The sequence below is a fragment of the Stegostoma tigrinum genome, chromosome 14 (assembly GCF_030684315.1).
Source record: "Stegostoma tigrinum isolate sSteTig4 chromosome 14, sSteTig4.hap1, whole genome shotgun sequence".
Taxonomy (NCBI): Eukaryota; Metazoa; Chordata; class Chondrichthyes; order Orectolobiformes; family Stegostomatidae; genus Stegostoma; species Stegostoma tigrinum.
The window spans coordinates 1,729,095-1,748,399 of record NC_081367.1 but is presented as its reverse complement, the minus strand read 5'-3'; the positions used below and the strand labels follow the sequence as shown (position 1 = coordinate 1,748,399).

Here is a 19,305-nt window from a genome sequence, read left to right as displayed (position 1 = left end):
TACTTGCATTTTATTTTATGTAGTGCCCCAGTCATCTGTGTGGGAGTACAGTTCAATAAGCAGCAGAAGCAGATTGCACTATGGTGTTATCCCAACCAGCAGAGAATTTTCCATCTGATACCCAATGACTCCAGTTATGCTAGAGCTCCTTAATACCACACTCAGTCAAAGATGACTTTAATGTCAAGGGTTGTCACTCTCACCTCACCTCTGGAATTCAGCTCTTTTGTCCATGTTTGAACTAAAGCTGTAATGAGGTCAGGAGCTAAGTGGCCCTGACAGAACCCAAACTGGGCATTACCGAGCAGGTTATTACTGAGCAGGTGCTGCTTGATAGCGCTGTTGATAACACCTTGGACAGTATAGTGATTCATTGGTTAGCACTGCTGTCTAACAGCACAAAGAACCAGCGTTCAATTCCACCCTCAGGGGACTGCCAAATAGTGTTTGCACATTCTTCTTGTGTTTGTGTGGGTTTCCTCTGCGTCCTCTGGTTTCCTCCCACAGCCCAAAGATATACAGGTTGGGTGGATTGATCATGGCAAATGCAGGGTTGTGGGGATAGGGTAGGTCTGGGTGGACATGATGGGCTGAATGACTTGCTTCCACACTGTAGGCTTTCTATTATTCCATCACTTTACTGGTGATTGAGAGTAGACTGTTGGCGTGGTAACTGGCTGAGTTGGATTTCTCCTGCTTTTTGTGCACAGGAGATACCCAGGCAATCAGTTGGGTAGAGGCAAAACCAGCATGTAGCTGTACAGGGATGGTAGGAACTGCCGATGCTGGAGAATCTGAGATGACTAGGTGTAGAGCTGGATGAACACAACAGGCCAAGCAGCATCCGACAAGCAGGAAAGCTGATGTTTCGGGTCAAGGCCCTTATTTTCTGAAGAAGGGTCTCGACCTGAAACAGCAGCTTACTTGCTCCTCTGATGCTGCTTGGCCTGTAGCTGTACTGCAATGGTTTGTCTAGAGAAGTGGCAAGTTTTGGAGCATAAATCTTCAGTACTATTGTCAGAATATTGTCACAGTCTACAGCCATTGTTTTAACCACAGTGGTCAGGTCGAGTGAATTTGATTGGGAGGCGTGGGCTGAGGTGAATCATTACTTGGCACATCTGGATGAAAATTATTACAAATGCTTCAGCCTTTTCTTTTGAGCTGATCACTACCCTCTACAATAATTGTAGATTGGGATATTTGTGGAAACTCTTCTTTGGGGTTAATTACCGACCAACGTTCATGACAGGGCAATAGAGTTATGATATGTCCGTTAAATCTGAGATTTCTTAGCTCTGTCAAACACAGGCTGGTTTTGTAGTGTGACATTTATGTTTATTTTGCAGCTTCACCAGGTTGACACCTCACTTTCGAGTATGCCTGGTGCTGCTTCTGGCACACCCCCTCCTGTACTGAACCCGTGTTGATTCCCTGGCTTGATAGTAAAGACAGAGTGGGGAATGAGGTTACAAACTGTCTATGAATATAATTCATATGTTGACAGCCCACAGCATGGCTGTCCAGTTTTGTATTAGAACATAGAACATAGAAGAACATAAAACATTACAGCACAGTAGAGGCCCTCCGGTCCATAATGTTGTGCTGATCTATTATCCTACTTTAAGATCAAACTATCCTGCATACCCTACATTTATACTATCATCCATGTGCCTATCCAAGAGTTGCTTAAATGTCTGTCATGTACCTGATTCCACTAGCACTGCCGGCAGCACATTCCATGCACCCACCACTATCTGTGCAAAGAACCTACCTCTGACATCTCCCCTATACCGTCCTTCAATCACCTTAAAATTAGAATCCCTTGTAATAGCCATTTTGGCCTGTTTGATCTGCATGAAATCTTATGTATCACATGGTAAAATCACACATGCTATGCAAGTTGTAAATTCAGCTCCAGATCACTCATGTCAATACTGTCATGGGCAGATGCATTTTCAACAGGTAGATCACTGTGTATTCAGTAAGTTTTACCTTCTTGTTGTCTCACCAATTGTCACAGTCCAGTCTGGTAGATATGTCCAACATCATTAAGCCATCTTGACCATAAGTGCCAATCTTGTTGATCCCACAGGCAGACTACGTTCTGCATCATTTGTACTCTCATTCTGCTTCGAACTTGAATTCAACACGGTGGATTCATCAGTGGAAAGGGATGGCACATGGTAATCAGCAGGATTGCCCTTTTTAACCTGATGCCATGAAATTTCTGGGAGCCTGGAGTCAATGTTGAGGACTCCCAGGGCAACTGCCTCCTGATTGCATACCGCTGTGCCTCCAAATCTGCCCAGCCAGTGAGACAAGACATATCCAGGGATGGTAACATTGGTGTCTGGGGCATTGTCTGGAACATATGATTTTGTGAGAATGATTATGCCAGGCTGTTGCTTGATTCATCTGTGAGATAACTCTCTCAATGTTAGTAAGGAGAGCTTTGGAATTAGGTACGCTATTATTTTTGGATAATTAGACTGACACTGGGTGGCTTGTCTGGTCTTATTCTCATTTTGTGTGTCACAGTATGATCCATTTAATGCTGGGTAAACTCAAGGGGAGAAGTGGTGTTCTTCTGCTTCTGAGGAAGGATTTGGCTCAACTGAGCACTATGTTAAGTCATTTCAGGGGACTATTAAGATTCAACTATGTTGCAGTTGATCTGTAGTCACATGTTGATCTGACCAGGTAAGGACAAGCCTACAGTGGGCAGTGAAAGTCAGATGGTTTGTCTGTGGTGACAGCGGCCATGTCCCAGTTTAAAGTTGGGGGAGAAACTAAAACAAACACTGATTTGTTAATTGGTTCAGGATGAGATTTCTGTCCCTATCTGGGGGCACATCTGCCTCTGAAAGCTTTTCACCCATCAAATAGCTAGCAGCTTCCTAGTGCTAATACTGCCATCAGGAGTTGTGGACACTGTTGGAACTGCAGGCAGGCCCTTCCCCCACAAACCCCTCCTGCCACCGCCCACTTTTGATAATCACTATTGGATATAATGGGAGTCATTATGGGGTGGTGGTTGGGGGAGGAGTTGTTGGCCCAACAGTGATACAGGCCACCCAATCCCAACCCTGCCACTTATGAAATACCCATGGTACTAGGTTAGTGTTGGTCACAGCAGCCACCCCATGCAGTCTTGTGTTCACTGGGAGTGCGGGTAGAATGTTCCTGAGCATTCCTGTGGTAAAGAACTGGCCAAAACGTACAGTGAGAGACAGGCAGACTAGAATAATAGGAGATCATTTGTAGATTCAAGAGCCGGGTATAAAAGTAACTGTATTTAGGTTACAATTAAGATTGCAAATGGCATGTTTTTGTACACAAGCTGGAGGCCACAGGCATGGAGATATTTCTGGAAAAAGAGGGAGAGCAGTCAAACATAAAGGGCCATGTTGAAACCAGTGACAAGGACAGGAAGACGTTTGGGATCCTGAGTTTAAGGGGTGAAGATCTAATTTTAAGAATGAAATGGTGATAATCTCTAGACCCCTCTGTATCACAGGTTGACAAGGAGAAAATCAGGAATTTCACTGCGTGGTGCCAGGGCACCAGAAGCAGCTGAGCAACAGGGAGAAGTTGTACTGCAGAAAGGGTCTTCATTGGAACTAAAATGGCAGCATTGTTCCTGCTGAGTCACTTTGTAGAACAGTTAAACGGGTATGAACCAGGGTGAACAATGTTCAGGTGTGATGGAGTAAAAGGAGTAAATCTGTAAAATGGAATCATAAAACTGAACTGAAATAAATAGTGTAAAAATATCATCTGGAAGAAGAACAGTTTTGGAAAATGGTATCCATGATATAATAGGGCAAGGGATTTTTTTCATTTAAAAAAGAAAGTACCAGATATAAAAAGGTAAGCTTTCAAAAGTGGAGTGTAGTCTTGAGTGCCTTGTGGATGGGTAGACAAACTGGGGAAAGAAATGCATTAATAATGGTGTCAGAGGGAGGGTTGGGTATGGAGAAATATGAATGAAGGATTCTCTCAAACTGACTGTATTTAAGTAGGAGGACCATTAGGGACCAGCAATCCCGTTGCAGGTTTAATGTCCGAATAAAAATAGATATAAAATCTTTGAAGAACATGTGCGTCTGACTAAGACATGAAGGTTCAGAGGTAAGGAACGATTTCGTTTGAATGAACTTTCCATAAGGTAATGCATTTCAGAAATAAATAAGCAGAGTATACTCTTACTTTAAATACGCTGAAGAAAAAAGGATGTATAAACATCTAAAAGAACAGTTAATGACTAGGCGGTCAATACAACCTTGAACAAGAACAATAAATTGGTCAAACAAAACCTATGTTCAGTACATAGAATAAATTGTCACCATTTATAGAAGGGGTGTTAAATCTACTAGAAAGAAACCTTAAAAATGTGAAAAAAATGAAGACTATGGATCAGAGAAGGCAAAGGAGACGCAGTTGGTGCATTGCTCATTTAGAAAGACAATTTTGACACAGAGGACTGAAATCTGTCCTCCTGAATAATTGCCTGATCCCATGATTCTATAGAAATCGACAATATAGGATTACCCAGGAAGATGTCACAAGGGAATCTATAGTGAAGAAGAAAGTCATAAGATACTGTGACAATTTCCATCAGTGCAAGGAGAACAGAATAGTTACTGGTTAATAGAGGTGTTTACAATTTATTAAGGTTACGACAGAATCAATAGGGAAGCATTATTTGCTTTGGTTCACAGTCAGTGATCAGAAAGTATCAATGTTAAAAGCACAGTAAGGAGAGGGGTTGGAGGAAATGCCTTTACACTGGATATTGGAACATGGAATGCTTTAACAAACAACAGTACAGTGCAGGAACGGACCCTTTGGTACTCCAAGCCTGTGTCAGCACATTTTGCCCTTCCATGCTAAAACTGTCTTCACTTACAGGATCGCTATCCCTCTATTCCCTTCCTGTTCATGTATTTATTCAGGTGCCTCTAAAATGCTGCTATTGTGTCAGCTTCTACCACCTCCTCTGGCAGCATGCCTCACACATCTCTTTTAAACTCCCTCCCCCATGCCTTGAGCCTGTCCCGTAGTAATTGACCCACCCACCTTGGAAAAAGGCTCATGCTTTCCACTCTATCTGCAACATGCACAACCCCATAAACTTTTATCGGGTCACCCCTAAACCTCCTGTATTCCAGTGAAGATAAGCCCAGTCTTTCCAACCTTCCTTCATAGCTAAAATCCGCCATACCCGGTAACATCCTGGTAAACCTTTTCTGTACCCTCTCCAAAACATCCACATCCTTCTGGTAGTGTGGTGATCACAACTGTACTTGCCACAAGTGATAAGGAGATGAGTACACTGTTTAAGGGAAAACTTGATAATTATTTGAAGTAGCAATATTTGCCGTAAGAGCAAACGATATAGGAGCAAAATCAGGCCAATTGGCCATCAAATCTGCTCCACTATTCAATCATGACTGATATGTTTCTCCACCCCATTCCGTGCCTTCTCCCTGTAACCTTTGACCTTCTTACAAATCAAGAATCCCATCTACTTCTGTCTTAAATACATTCAATGACTTGGCCTCTGTAAATGTCTTCTGCAATAAGTTCCACAGACTTACTACCCTCTGGCTGAAGAAATTCCTCCTCATCTCAGTTTCAATGGGTCATCACTTTAAAGCTGTGCCCTCAGGTCCTAGTCTGTCCTACTAGCGGAAACATCTTCTCTAATTCCATTCTATCTAGGCCTCTTAATTTTCTTCAAGTTTCAATCAGATCCCCCAGCTCCAGTGATTACAGACCCAAATTCCTCAGCCGCTCCTCATATGATAAGTTCCACAGACTTAACACCCTCTGGCTGAAGAAATTCCTCCTCTTCTCTAGGATAATACTTACAAACTTCCCGTGGATCCCCTCCAACACCAACACATCCTTCCTCAGACACAGGGCCAAAACTACTCACAATATTCCAATATTCCATCACTGGTTTCATCCTTGAATATAAAACTGTGATCTGGTAAAAGACAATAAAACAGTCAAATTTTATCCATTGCAAAAATGCTATACAGCACATATTCATTCAGGGTGTGAACAATATCATTCTTCAGCTATTGATCTGTCATTGCCACTATAAATGCAACAACCTCACAGTGGGTTACTTCTCAGATGCTGATGCCCTTGCTCTTGGTCTTGAATCAGTCCACACAACCATCACTATCGGTGAACTCATTGTGGCCCAGGGTGACTCCCCTTTCCTGTAGGATTCAACCAGAGATGGAAGTGTTCTCTCCTTGAGTTGCCTTGAACTACGTTTGGAGTTTCTTTGCCAGAATAGCAAGCCATCTTCATCCTCTTCTTTGATGGTTTGTTCAGCTTTTCGGTGAGGTTTGCCTTATGTATCAGAATATTTCATGAATTTGGTGGTGGATTCTCCCAGTCCTCTGTATTGTCAGCATTTCACTTCCTATTATGGTTTTCCAACTTGCTGCACCATCTTCACTTTGCCTTCACCTTGCCTTCAATCAACAGCACGTCTAGGTGTCATACAGGCTTAACCATGTTCTTAGGATTTCACTCTGTGATCTCGATGTGGAATCAGAATTCCCCTGTGATTTCGTATTGTCACCCGGCCTAACGTGACCCTGAGTTACCATTCTGGAATTTCCATTTATCATGGGAATCCTTCTGTTGGATTTCTTATTCTGTCCAGGGAAGTAGCTGACACGTTCAACACAACTAAAGTTAAGAATCACCAGAACTTGCCTCATTGCAATTTTGCTGCAACAAGTTGAATGTAGATTCCTGAACGAGAATTTCTGTTCTGTCAGAATTACCTCCCTGCACAGTACTTAAAAAAAATTAAGCACAGATTTCCCTACCATTTAGAGACAGATGATTTAACAGAGAAACCTGTACAACAGTAAACTCCAAATGTCTTTTAAATTGCACTTGAAACAAATATAAAGTTACAATTGTAATCTGCAGGCCGAGGATCAGTGAAACTTTGACTTCATATAATGTTTACTTAACAGTAATAGTTTATGCTTAAAGGGACATACCTTTACTTTCACAAGGTCTGTTGTGTTTGTCAAACCAAAGTGTCTAAACATCAAAAGTAATTTGTACAAAGTGTTTTGCAACTCCTCTCAAAGGTTTGATAAGTGCTATAAAATATTTGTCTTTCATAATCCAAAAATGAAGATTAGACTGCCATAAATCATTCATACATGTGTTGCTTACAAACTGGCATTTTCTAAGATTAAATTCTGTGTTTGTTTGTGTTGGTGTTGGACTGAGATAATCAAGGTCAGAAATCACACAACACCAGTATGTGGGCGGACAGGTTTATTTGAAAACACCAGCTTTCAAACATAGTCCCTTCGTCAGGTGAAGTGAGAAAGAAGTGAACAGAACACAGGATTTACAGGTAGAAGATCAAAGGGTGACACCACTGATACGCATGTACTAAACAAAACCAAGATGCTGTTTCATCTTTAATCAGTTAGAAGGTTTTAATTCATTAATTTGTATATGTTGATCACCAAATTCCTTTCAAGCCACTGCCCGAAGAGGACTAAAGATTTTTTTAGTGTTAAGAAGAGGTGACATTTTAGGTCAGAGAGGTCTGTTTGGTGTGAGGCCTTGTTTAGAATCTGTTTGTGTTTTGGTTTGAAGTCAGACTGGTTTTATTTCTAAAGTAGGAATTTATAAAATGTCACATTGACTGTCTACCAATAAAATGTGTGCTTTTTAAACAAAATAGAATGTATCTGCAAATACAAATTCACCTCATAGGGCGTGTGTGTGTGTGTGTGTCTGTGTGTCTGTGTGTGTGCCTGTGTGTGTGTGTGCGCGCGCGCCTGTGTGTTTCTGTTTGTGTGTGCGTGCCAGATGGGGTGTAGAGAGTGTGTGTGGGCACACAGGAGAAAGAAAGGGAGCGTGCTTGAGAGAGTGGGGAGGGGACTGGGGATGAGAGAGTGTGTGCAGAGGAGGTGGGGGAAGAGACTGTGTGCAAAGGAGAAGTGGGGAGAGAGCGTGGGAGGGAGAGAGAGTCAGTATGGGAGAAGGGGGGAGAGAGAGAGAGTGCGTGTTGGAGAGGAGGTGAGAGAGACAGTGCATGTGAGAGAGGGGGTGAGAGAAAGAGTGCGCTTGGGGAGGTGGGGGATGGGGGAGAGAGAGTGGTGCGTGGGGAAGGGGGTGATGGGGGGAGAAGAGAATGTGTATAGGGAAGGGGGTGATGGAGGAGACAGAGAATGTGTGCGTGGGGAAGAGGGTGACATGGGGAAAGACAGTGTGTGCATGGAAGGGGGCATGGAAAGAGGGTACAGCATGTGTGTGGAAGAGGAGGTAGAGAGTGTGTGTGCTTGGGATGAGGGGTGAGGGGGTGCAAGAGAGAGAGTGTACATGGGAGGGGGGAATGGGCCGGGAAGGAGGAGAGTGTGTGTGGGACAGCAGGGGAGAGAGAGAGGTTGTGGAGGAGAGGGTGGGAAAGAGAGAGAGGGTGCAGAGGACAGGGTGAGAGAGAGAGGCGGGGAGAGAGAATGTGAGTGGAGGAGGTGGGGGAGAGAGTATGCGGAGGAAGTGGGGGAGAGAGTGCGCGTGGAGGAAGTGGGGGAGAGAATGTGTGCAGAGGAGGTAGCGAAGTGAGTGGGTGCAGAGGAGGTGGGGAGAGAGTGTGTGTGGAGTAGAAGTGGGGAGAGAGAGAGTGAAAGGGGACAGAGTGTTCACGTGAGAGAGAGAAAGTATGCGTGGGAGAGGGCAGCAAGGGGCAAGGGGCAAGAGAGAGAGAGTGGGCATGGGAGAGAGGGGGAGAGATAGTGCGTGTGGGATGTGGGGAGATAGAGAGTATGCTTGGGAGAATAGGGAGAGAGAGTGTGTGTGTGGGAGAGTAGGGAGGGAGAGAGAGCGCGTGGGAGAGAGGAGAGAAAGAGAGTGGACGTGGGAGAGAGGGGGAGAGACAGAGTGCGCATGGGAGAGGGGGAGAGAGAGAGAGTGTGGAGGAGAGGGGGCGGGAGTGTGAGCGGAAGGGTTGGGGGAGAGAAAGTTTGTGTGGAGGATAGGGGGAGAGAGAGTGTGTGCGGAAGAGGTGGGGGAGTGAGAGTGTGTGGACAAATGGGGAGAGGTGGGGAGAGAGAGAATGCGCATGAGATGGGGGGAGAGACAGAGTGCATGGGAGGGGGGACAGAGAGTTCGCGTGGGACGGGGGAAGAGAGATAGTGTGCGTGGGAGAGTAGGGAGAGAGAAAGTGCGCGTGGGAGGTTGGGGCACGGGGGAGAGAATGGGTATCCTTGGGGAAGGGGGTGATGGGGGGAGAGAGATTGTGTGTGGGGAAGGTGGTGATGGGGGGAAAGACTGTGTGCCTGGGGGGTGCTGAGGTGCAGGAGGGGACAACGTGTGTGTGGGGGGGAGAGAGAGGGTGTGTGCTTAGGGGGCCTGAGGGGTGGCAAGATAGAGAGTGTACATGGCAGTGGGGGAATGGGGCAGGAGGGAGGAGAGTGTGTGTGTGGGAGAGGAGGGGAGAGAGAGAGGGTGTGGAGGAGATGGCGAGAGAGAGAGGTGGAGGAGACTGTGCGTGGAGGAGGTGGGGGAGAGTGTGTGTGCGGAAGTGGGGAGAGAGACAATGAGGGGGGGAAAGAGAGTGCACGTGGGAGACGGAAGGAAGAGAGTATGTGTGGGAGAGGGCAGCAGGGAGCAAGGGGGAGAGAGAGTGTGCGTGGGAGAGGTGGCAAAAAGAGAGTGAGCCTGGGATGGGCGGGCAAGAGAGAGTGAGCATGGGAGAGAGGGGGAGAGAGAATGCGCGTGGTAGAGAGGGGGAGAGAAAGAGTGTGCGTGGGCGGTGGAGCGACCAAGTGCGCGTGGGAGATTGGGGGATGGGGGGAGAGAGTGTGCGCGTGGGAGGGGATGGAGAGAGAGAGTGCACTTGGGAGGGGGGAGACAGAGAGTGCGCGTGGAAGGGGAGAGAGACTGTGTGCGGAGGAGAGCGGGAGAGAGAATGTGCGCGGAGGAGAGCAGGGAGAGAGTGAGTGCGTGTGGGAAAGGGCTGAGAGAGAGAGTGAGGGTGGGAAAGAGACAGTGTGCATGGGAGACTGGAGCGGGGAATGAGGGTGAGAGAGAAGAGTGTGAGTGGGAGAGGAGGGAAGAGAGAGTGTGCGTGGGAGAGGGAGGGAGAGAGAAGGTGCGGAGGAGAGGGCAAGAGAGAAGGGGGAAGAGAGAGTGTGTGCGGAGGAGGTGGGGGAGAGAGAGTGTGCGCGGAGGAATTTGGGGAGACTGTGTGCATGGAAGAGAAGTGGGGAGACAGAGTGAGAGAGGAGAGAGAGTGCGTGTGAGAGAGGGAAGGGAGAGCATGTGCAAGGGAAAGGTCAGCAGGGAGCAAGGAGGGAGCGAGAGTGTGCGTGGAAGAGGAGGCAAAGAGAGAGTTTGCCTGGTAGGTGGGTGGAAAGGGAGAGTGAGCATGGGAGAGAGAGTGTGCGTCTGAGGGCGCGGTGGGGGGGAGACCAATTGCATGTGGGAGGTTGGGGGACCGGGGGAAAGAGAGAGAGTGCATGGGAGTGGGTGGAGAGAGAGAGTGCGCGTGGAGGGGGAGAGAGAGTGCACGCGGAGGAGAGTGGGAGAGAGAATGTGTGCAGATGAGAGCAAAGAGAGAGTCAGTGTGTGTGGGGAAGAGGGTGACGGGGGAGAGAGAGAGTGCGCAAGGGGAAGTGGGTGATGGGGGAGACAGTGTGTGCATGGAGAGGGATAGAGAGTGTGTGCGGAGGATAGTTGAAGGGAGAATGTGTACAGATGAGAGCAGGGAGAGAGCGAGTGTGTGTGGGAGAAGGGTAAGAGAGAGATTGAGGGTAGGAAAGAGACAGCGTGCATGGGAGAGTGGAGCAGAGGATGAAGGAGAAGAGGAGAGTGTACATTGGAAGGGGGAGCAAGTGCCGGGAGAAGAGAGAGAGTGCGCGTGGAAGGGGAGAGAGAATGTGCGCGGAGGAGAGTGGGAGAGAGTGAGTGTGCGTGGAGGAGAGCAGGGAGAGAGAATGTGCGCGGAGGAGAGCAGGGAGAGAGTGAGTGTGTGTGAGAAAGGGCTGAGAGAGAGAGTGAGGGTGGGAAAGAGACAGTGTGCATGGGAGACTGGAGCGGGGAATGAGGGTGAGAGAGAAGAGTGTGAGAGGGAGAGGAGGGAAGAGAGAGTGTGCGTGGGAGAGGGAGGGAGAGAGAATGTGCGTGGGAGAGGGAGGGAGAGAGAATGTGCGTGGGAGAGGGAGGGAGAGAGAATGTGCGTGGGAGAGGGAGGGAGAGAGAATGTGCGTGGGAGAGGGAGGGAGAGAGAATGTGCGTGGGAGAGGGAGGGAGAGAGAAGGTGCGTGGGAGAGGGAGGGAGAGAGAAGGTGCGTGGGAGAGGGAGGGAGAGAGAAGGTGCAGAGGAGAGGGCAAGAGAGAAGGGGGAAGAGAGAGTGTGTGTGGAGGAGGTGGGGGAGAGAGAGTGTGCACACACTCCGCACACATTCTCTATCCCCCTCCATGCACACACTGTCTCCCCCATCACCCACTTCCCCATGCGCACTCTCTCTCTTCCCCCGTCACCCTCTTCCCCACACACACTGACTCTCTCTTTGCTCTCATCCGCACACATTCTCTCTCCCACTCTCCTCCGCGTGCACTCTCTCTCCCCCTCCACGCACGTGGTGTGGGGAGAGAGAGATACTGCATGTGGGAGAGAGAGAGTGCAGAGGATAGGGGGAGTGAGAGTGTGTGCAGAGGAGCTGGGGGAGTGAGAGTGTGCAGAGAAGGGGGGAGACAGTATGTGGGAGGAGAGGTGGAGAGAGAGAGAGAGTGCACCTGGGAGAGGGGAGTAACAGAGTACATGGGAGGGGGAACAGAGAGTGCGTGTGGGATGAGGGAGAGAGAGAGTGTGTGAGTAGGGAAGGGGGTGACATAGAGTGGATGTGCATGGGGAAGGGGGTGATGAGAGGAGAGAGAGTATATGTGGGGAAGGGGGTGATGGGGGAGAGAGAGAGAGTGCGCACGGGGAAGGGGGTGATGGGGGAGACAGTGTGTGCGTGGGAGGGGGCTGGGGTGCAGGAGGGGATAGCGTGTGTGTGGGAGAGGGGGGAGAGAGAGTGTGTTCTTGGGGGGGCTGAGGGGTCGCAAGAGAGAGAGTGTGCATGGGAGTGGGGGAATGGGGCGGGAGGGAGGTGAGTCTGTGTGTGTGTGGGAGAAGAGGGGAGTGAGAGAGAGGGTGTGGAGGAGAGAGTGTAGGAGAGAGTGTGTGGGGGGAGGGCGAGAGAGAGGGGGAAGAGAGATTGTGTGCAGTGGAGAGGGGAGAAAAAGTGTGCACAGAGGAGGTGGGGGAGATAGTGTGTACGGAGGAAGTGGAGGAGCGAGTGTGTGTGGAGGAGGTGGGGAGAGAGGGTGTGTGCTGAAGAGAAGTGGGGAGAGGAAGATTGACGGGGGGAGAGTGAGTGCACGTGGGAGAGAGAAAGTGCGCGTGGGAGAGGGATGGTAGAGAGTGTGCATGGGAGAGGGCAACAGGGAGCAAGTAGGTGAGAGAGTGCACATGGGAGAGAGGGAGAGAAAGAGTGTGCTTGGGAGGGGGTGTAGAGAGAGAGTGTGCATGGAGAGGGGTGGAGAGAGAGATTGTGTGTGGGAGGGGAATAGAGAGAGTGCGCGTGGGAGAGGGTCGGTGAGAGACAGTGTGAGTGGGATGGGGGGAGAAAAAGTGCGCATGGGGGTGGGAGAGAGTGCGCATGGGAGGCGGTGGGGGGAGAGAGTGTATGCCAAGGAGAGTGGGGAAGAGAGAGTGTGGGCGGAGGAAAGTGGGAGAGAGATGTGTGCGGATGAGAGTGGGAGAGCGAGTGTGTGCAAAGGAGATGGGGAGAGAGAGAGTGTGTGCAGAGGAGAGCAGGAAGAGACAGTGAGTGTGCATGGGAGAGAGAGAGAGAGAGAGAGAGACAGTAAAACAGGGAGAGTGCGCGGGAGGGGGCAGCAGGGGTGAGGGGGAGAGACTAAGTGCGCGTGGCATGGGGAGAGAGTGTGAGGGGAGAGAGACAGTGTGTGGGAGAGAGTGTGTGTGGAGGAGAGGGGAAGAGGGAGTGTTTGCAGAGAAGGTGGGTGAGTGAGAGTGTGCGGAGAAGTGACAAGAGACAGTATATGTGGAGGAGAGGTGGGGAGAAAGAGAGTACACGTTGGAGAGTCGGGGAGAGAGAGTGCGCGTGGGAGAGCACGAAGAGATAGTGTGCATGGGGAACGGGGTGACTGGGGCAGAGAGAGTGTGCATGGGAGTGGGCTGGGATGCGGGAGGGGACTTGACCCTGTTTGTGAGAGAGGGGGAGAGAGTGAAGAAGAAGAGGAGGAGAACTTGGGAGAGTATGTGAGGAGGAGAAGAGAGGAGAGAGAGAATGAGATGGGGAGAGACAATGTGTGTCAGAGAGGGGGGAGAGAGAGATTGCGTGTTGGGGAGAGCATGTGGGTGGGAAAGGGGACCAGGGGGCAAGGGGGGAGAGAGAAAGAGAGAGTGCATGCGTAAGTGGGGGAGAGAGGGAGTGAGCGTGGGAGAGGAGGAGAGAAAGTATGAGGGGTGGAGAGAGATAGTGCTCTCACATATACCTTTTTATCTCAGATTCTCCAGCATCTGTAGTTCCAACTGTCTCTGAAGCAATTTTAACCCCATTGCGAAACCTCTTCTAAGGGCATCTTCTGAAGAAGGCCCAAAACGTCGGCCTTCCTGCTTCTCTGATGCTGCTTGGCCTGCTGTGTTCATCCAGCTCTACACCTTGTTATCTCTATTTCTGTGTGTGTGTTTGAGAATGACGCAGAATGTACACGTGTGTGTGTGTGTGTGTGTGTGTAAGAGAGAGAGAGGAAGATTGTGTGTGTGTGTGCTTGTGAGAGAGAGAGACTTCTGTGTATATGAGATAAACTCAGTATGAGAGAGGGAGACTGTGCTTGTGTGTGCAAAAGAGGCTCTCTGTGCATGTGTGAGAGAGGGAAACTGTTCTGTGTGCGTGTTTGTGGGTTTGAGAATGAGAGATACTGTGTGTGTCTGTGTGTGTGTGTGTGTGTGTGTGGATGGGTGTGTATGTGCGAGTGTGTGTGGGTGTGTGGGAGAGAGGGAGATGCTGGGTGTGTATTGAAGAGAGAATGGGAGTGTGGGGGCAAAAGAGAAACATAGAGAGATTGTGTGTTGGAGAGAGTGGGGGAGACTGTGTGTTTTGGAGAGAGAGAGACTGTGTGTGTGTGTGTGTGTGTGTGTGTGTTGGAGAAGGAATGTTTGAGGGAAGGAGAAACATTGAGAGATCTTTCCAACACAAGATAGAGAGTGTGTGTGTTGGAGAGAGTGGAAGAGAGAGTGTGTTTTGGAGAGAGAGAGAGATTGCATGTGAAAGAGTGTCAGCTAGAGAGAGAGTGTGTGTTAGAGTGAGAGTGCGCGTTTGACAGAGAGGCAGAGAGAATGCATGTTGGAGAGAGAGTGCGCACTGGAGAGAGAGTGTGTCGGAGACAGAGAGAGGGAGACAGCGTGTGTTGGAGAGAGGGGAGAGTGTATGCCGTGGAGAGAAAGGAAGAGACAGTGTGTTGGAGAGAGGGAAAGACTATTTGTTGATGTGTAGGGGGTAGAGAGAGAGGGTGTGTGTTTGTGTGTTGGGGTGGGGAGTTTATGTGTGTGTGTATGTGTGTCTATAAGACCAGAAGACATAAGAGCATAAGTTAGGCTCACATTCAGCCCATCAAATCTGCTCTGCTATTCAATCACTGCTGATAAGTTTCTCAACCCCATTCTCCTACTTAGTCCCCATGACCCTTGAACCCATTGACAATCATGAACCTATCCACCTCCAACTTAAATATACTCAACGACTTGACCTCCACCATCTTCTGTGGCAGTGAATTCCATAGATTCGCCACTCTCTAGCTGGAGAAGTTTCTCCTCATCTCCATTCTAAGAAGTTTTCCCTTTACTCTAAGGCTGTGCATTCTGGTCCTGGTCTCGCCTACCAACGTAAACATCTTCCCAACACCCATTTTGTCCAGGCTATTCAGTATTCTGTAAGATTCAATTAGCGCCCCTCTTATCCTCCTGAGCTCCATTGAGTATAGACCCAGGATCCTCAAATCTACCTCAACTGTTAAGCTTTTCACTCCTGGGACCATTCTCATGAACCTCCTCTGAATCCACTCCAGGGCCAGTTATCTTCCCTGAAATATGAGGCCCAGAACTGCACATAATACTTCAAATGTGGCGTGACCAGAGCCTTATAGAGCCTCAGAAGTACATCACTGCTTTCATATTCAAGTCCTCTTGAAATGAATGCCAGCTTTGCATTTGCCTTCCTAACTATTGATTCAACCTGCAAGTTCACCTTGAAAGAATCCTGGACAAGAACTGCCAAGTTTCTTTGCACTTCAGAATTCTGAATTTTCTCACTGTTTAGAAAATAGTCCATGCTTTTATTCTTCTTACCAAAGTGCATGACCTCACACTTTACCATGTTGTACTCCATCTGCCACTTCTTTGCCCAATCTCCTGACCTGTCCAAATCCTTCTGCAGCCTCTTCACCTCCTTAATACTACCTGTGCCTCCATTTATCTTTGTATTGTCTGCAAACTTAGCCAGAATGCTCACAGTTCCTTCATCTAGATCATTAATGTACAGTGAAAAGCTGTGGTCCCAACACTAGCCCTTATGGAACACCACTTGTCACCAGCTGCCATCCTGGGAAAGACCCTTTTAACCCCATTCTCTACTTTCTGTCAACAACCAATCTTCTATCCATGCTTGTACCTTTCCTCTGACACTGTGGGCCCTTATCTTACTCAGCAGCTTCCTGTGCGACACTTTGTCAAAGGCCTCCTGGAAGTCCATGTAGATGATCTCCATTGGCTCTCCTTGGTGCAACCTGCTCGTTACTTAAAGAATTCTAGCAGATTTGTCAGGCATGACATCCCATTGATGAAATCATGCTGACTTTACCATATTTTACCATGCACTTCCCAGTACCCAGAAATCTCATCCTTCACAATGGACTCCAAAATCTTACCAATGACTGAGGTTAGGCCAATTGACCTATAATTTTCAATCTTTTGCCTTACTCCCTTTTTAAACAGTGGTGTCACATTAGTGATTTTCCAGTCCTCTGGAACCATTCCTGACTGTAGCGATTCCTGAAAGACCACCTCTAATGCCTCCACTATCTATTTAGCTATCTTCTTAAGAATTCTGGGGTGTAGTGCATCTGGTCCTGGTTATTTAGCCACCTTCAGGCCATTCAGTTTTTCTAGTACCATCTCCTTGGTGATGGCCACCATACTCAGCTCTGCCCCTGATTCTCTTGAATTTTTTGGGATATTACTCGTGTCTTCCACCGTGAAGACTGACATGAAGTAATTTTTCAGTTCCTCAGCCGTTTCCTTGCTCCTCACTACTATCTCTCCAGTGTCATTTTCCAGTGGTCCAATGTCCACTTTTACCTCTCATTTTCCCTTTGGATACCTAAAGAAATGCTTATGGTCTTGCTTTATGTTACTGGCTAGCTTACCTTCATATTTAATCTTCTCCCTCCTTATTTCTTTTTTGTTGCCCTCTGTTGGTTTTTCTTACCTTCCCAAACCTCTGGTTTCCCCTGCCCTTTGCCACATTCTATGCCTTCTCTTTTGCTTTTATGCTATCCATGACTTCCCTAGTCAGCCATGGTTGCCTCATTGTATCATGCTTTGCTGTGTCTCCTTCATTACTCCCAGAAACTCCACCCATTGCTGTTCCACTGTCTTTCCTGCTGGGCTTCTCTCCCAGTTAATTCTGCCCAGCTCTTCCCTCATACCTCTGTATTCACCTTTATTCAGCCATAATACCATTACCTCTGATCTTATCTTTTCCCTCTCAAATTGCAGAGTAAATTCAATCATATTATGATCACTGCCTCTTAAAGATTCCTTCACCCTAAGCTCCCTTATCAATTCTGCCTCATTGCACAACACTAAATCCAGTAGTTCTGAGAAAGAGTCACTGGAGTTGAAAAGTGAACTCTGATTTTTTCTTCATAGATGCTGCCAGACCTGCGCCCCAGCTCCTGACTCAGAGATAGTAAGAACTGCCAATGCTGGAGTCAGATACCACACAGTGTGGAGCTGGAGGGACATGGCAGGCCAGACAGCATCAGAGGAGCAGGAAAGAAGGGTCCCGACCGAAATGTCAGCTTTCCTGTTCCTCTGATGCTGCCTGGCCTGCTGTGTTCTTCTAGCTCCACATTGCGTTATCTCCAGCTCTTGGCTGCTGTTTGGAGACCTGTATATTACTCTTATTTGGTTTTATGCCTTTGCAGTTCCTTAACTCCACCCACATAGATTCTGCGTTATCTGACCCTATGTCATTCCTTACTATCAATTTAATTTCATTTTTTACTACACCCCCTGTGCCCACCTGCCTATCTTTTCGATAAGATTTATATCCTTGGGTATTCAGTGCCCAGTCCTGATCCCCTTGCAGCCATGTCTCTGCAATGCCCACCACGTCATATCTGCCAATTTTGATCTGCGCCACAAGCTCATTTACTTTCTTCTTTATACTGTGTGCATTCAGATATAACACTTTCAGAGGTGTAATAACTATCCCTCTTCTCATTGTCACTCATTAACTCAGTGTGCTTGAAGTTTGATTTCTAATGCTTTCCAAACACAGTCCTATTTGTGTCCATGCTGGAGAATTTAATAACTTCTCCTGAGTTCTCCTTTCCTGTCATTTTCTTCATATGCTCCCAATCAGTGGAATCTACACCTACAGATGTTACCCTGTTGCTTTGTTCGACACTGAAGGAAGTTTTATCTTTGCTTCCCTCAACTTTCTAGTTTAAAGTCCTGTTGACCAGCCTATTTACCCTTTTCACGAGAACATTGGTCCCAGCTCGTTTCAGGTGGAGTCTGTCCCAGCAGTACAGATCCTTCCTGTTCCAATGCTGACGTCAGTGCCCCATAACAAGGAAACCCTTTTTCTCATACCACACCTTTAGCCACATGTTTACTTCCCTTATTTTCATGTCCCTATGCCATTTTGCATGTCTCAGGCAGTAACCCAGAGATTACAACTCTTGAGGACCTGCTCTTTAATTTTGTTCCTAGCTCTTTTCTAGTCTTGTATATTGTTGTTTGTTCTGTTGTGAACCACAACAACTGGATCATCCCTCTCCCACTCCAATATCCTTTCAGGCCAAACAGAGATATCCCTTACCCTAGCACTGGGCAGGTAACACACCATGCGGCACTCTTGATCCTGCCTACAAACAATATTATCTATTCCCTGTTAATAGAATCCCCTACAACTACCACTTGTCTTTTTGCTCCCTCTTCTTGAATGGCCTCCTGTACCACGGTGCAAAGGTCAGTTGGCTCATCCTCCCTACAGCCCTTTCCTCATCCTCACAGGGCGCAAGTACCTTGTACCTGTTGGACAAGGCCAAGAGCTGAGGATCCTCTGTTCCTGGCTGCAGGATCCCTCTCCCTGCCTCACTTACAGTCACCTCCTGCTGTCCCTGGCCACTGACCAAATTTGAAGTACTTAATCTACCAGGTATGACTGCCTCCTGAAACACAGCATGCAGGTACCTCTCCCCCTCCCGGATGTGCCACAGTGTTTGAAGCTCAGATTACAGCTCATCAATTCTGAGCTGAAGTTGCTCGAGCAGCCAACGCTTGCTGCAGATTTGGCCACCACCATTTGCAATGGGATCAGCCAGCTCCCACATTATACAGCAACAGCACATCACCTGACCAGCCATCTCTACTTATTTATTACTTTATTGAGTTAATTAAATTTATTGATACATCTTTGCTGTGTTCTTTTTCAAATTTAGTGCAGATTTCCTACCAGCCAATCAGGTCACAGCCTCCCTATGATGTCACTCCAGTTTTTTTTGCAGCGACTGTGCCTGGAGCTCCGGTAGGTTTATACTCACTCTGTGCTGCTCCTCCAACAGCTTCCCTCCAACTAGGCGTGCGTGTGTGTGCGTGTGTGTGCGTGTGTGTGTGTGCGCGCACATCTTAGGTTTGTTTAATACATCCTTATCAATGGTGTGACCATTAATCTTTTACCAATAAATTCTGTGTTCTGTGTGCTTCCTCCTCACTTCACTTGGTGAAGGGGCAACACTCTGAAAGCTTGTGTTTTCAAATAAACCTGTTAGACTACAACCTGATGTTGTGTGATTTCTGACTCTTGTCTTTCTGTAGCAATAACAAGTGACCTTTCTACTGGTGGCAATATTTTAGGTGCTTTTGCGTATAACTTTTATTAAAAGTTTCAGATTGCTGTGGAACAAGGTCGTTTCTTTAAACCAAATATTGCTCGTTAAAAT

At 47.8% G+C, this 19,305-nt stretch overlaps 1 protein-coding gene across 1 annotated transcript in view; it reads left to right on the top strand.

Annotated features, from left to right (window-relative positions):
• The window catches only part of ky (kyphoscoliosis peptidase), a 62,356-nt gene that overhangs the window by 15,960 nt on the left and 27,091 nt on the right, over positions 1–19,305 (top strand). The gene's annotated exons all lie outside the window — the stretch shown is intronic.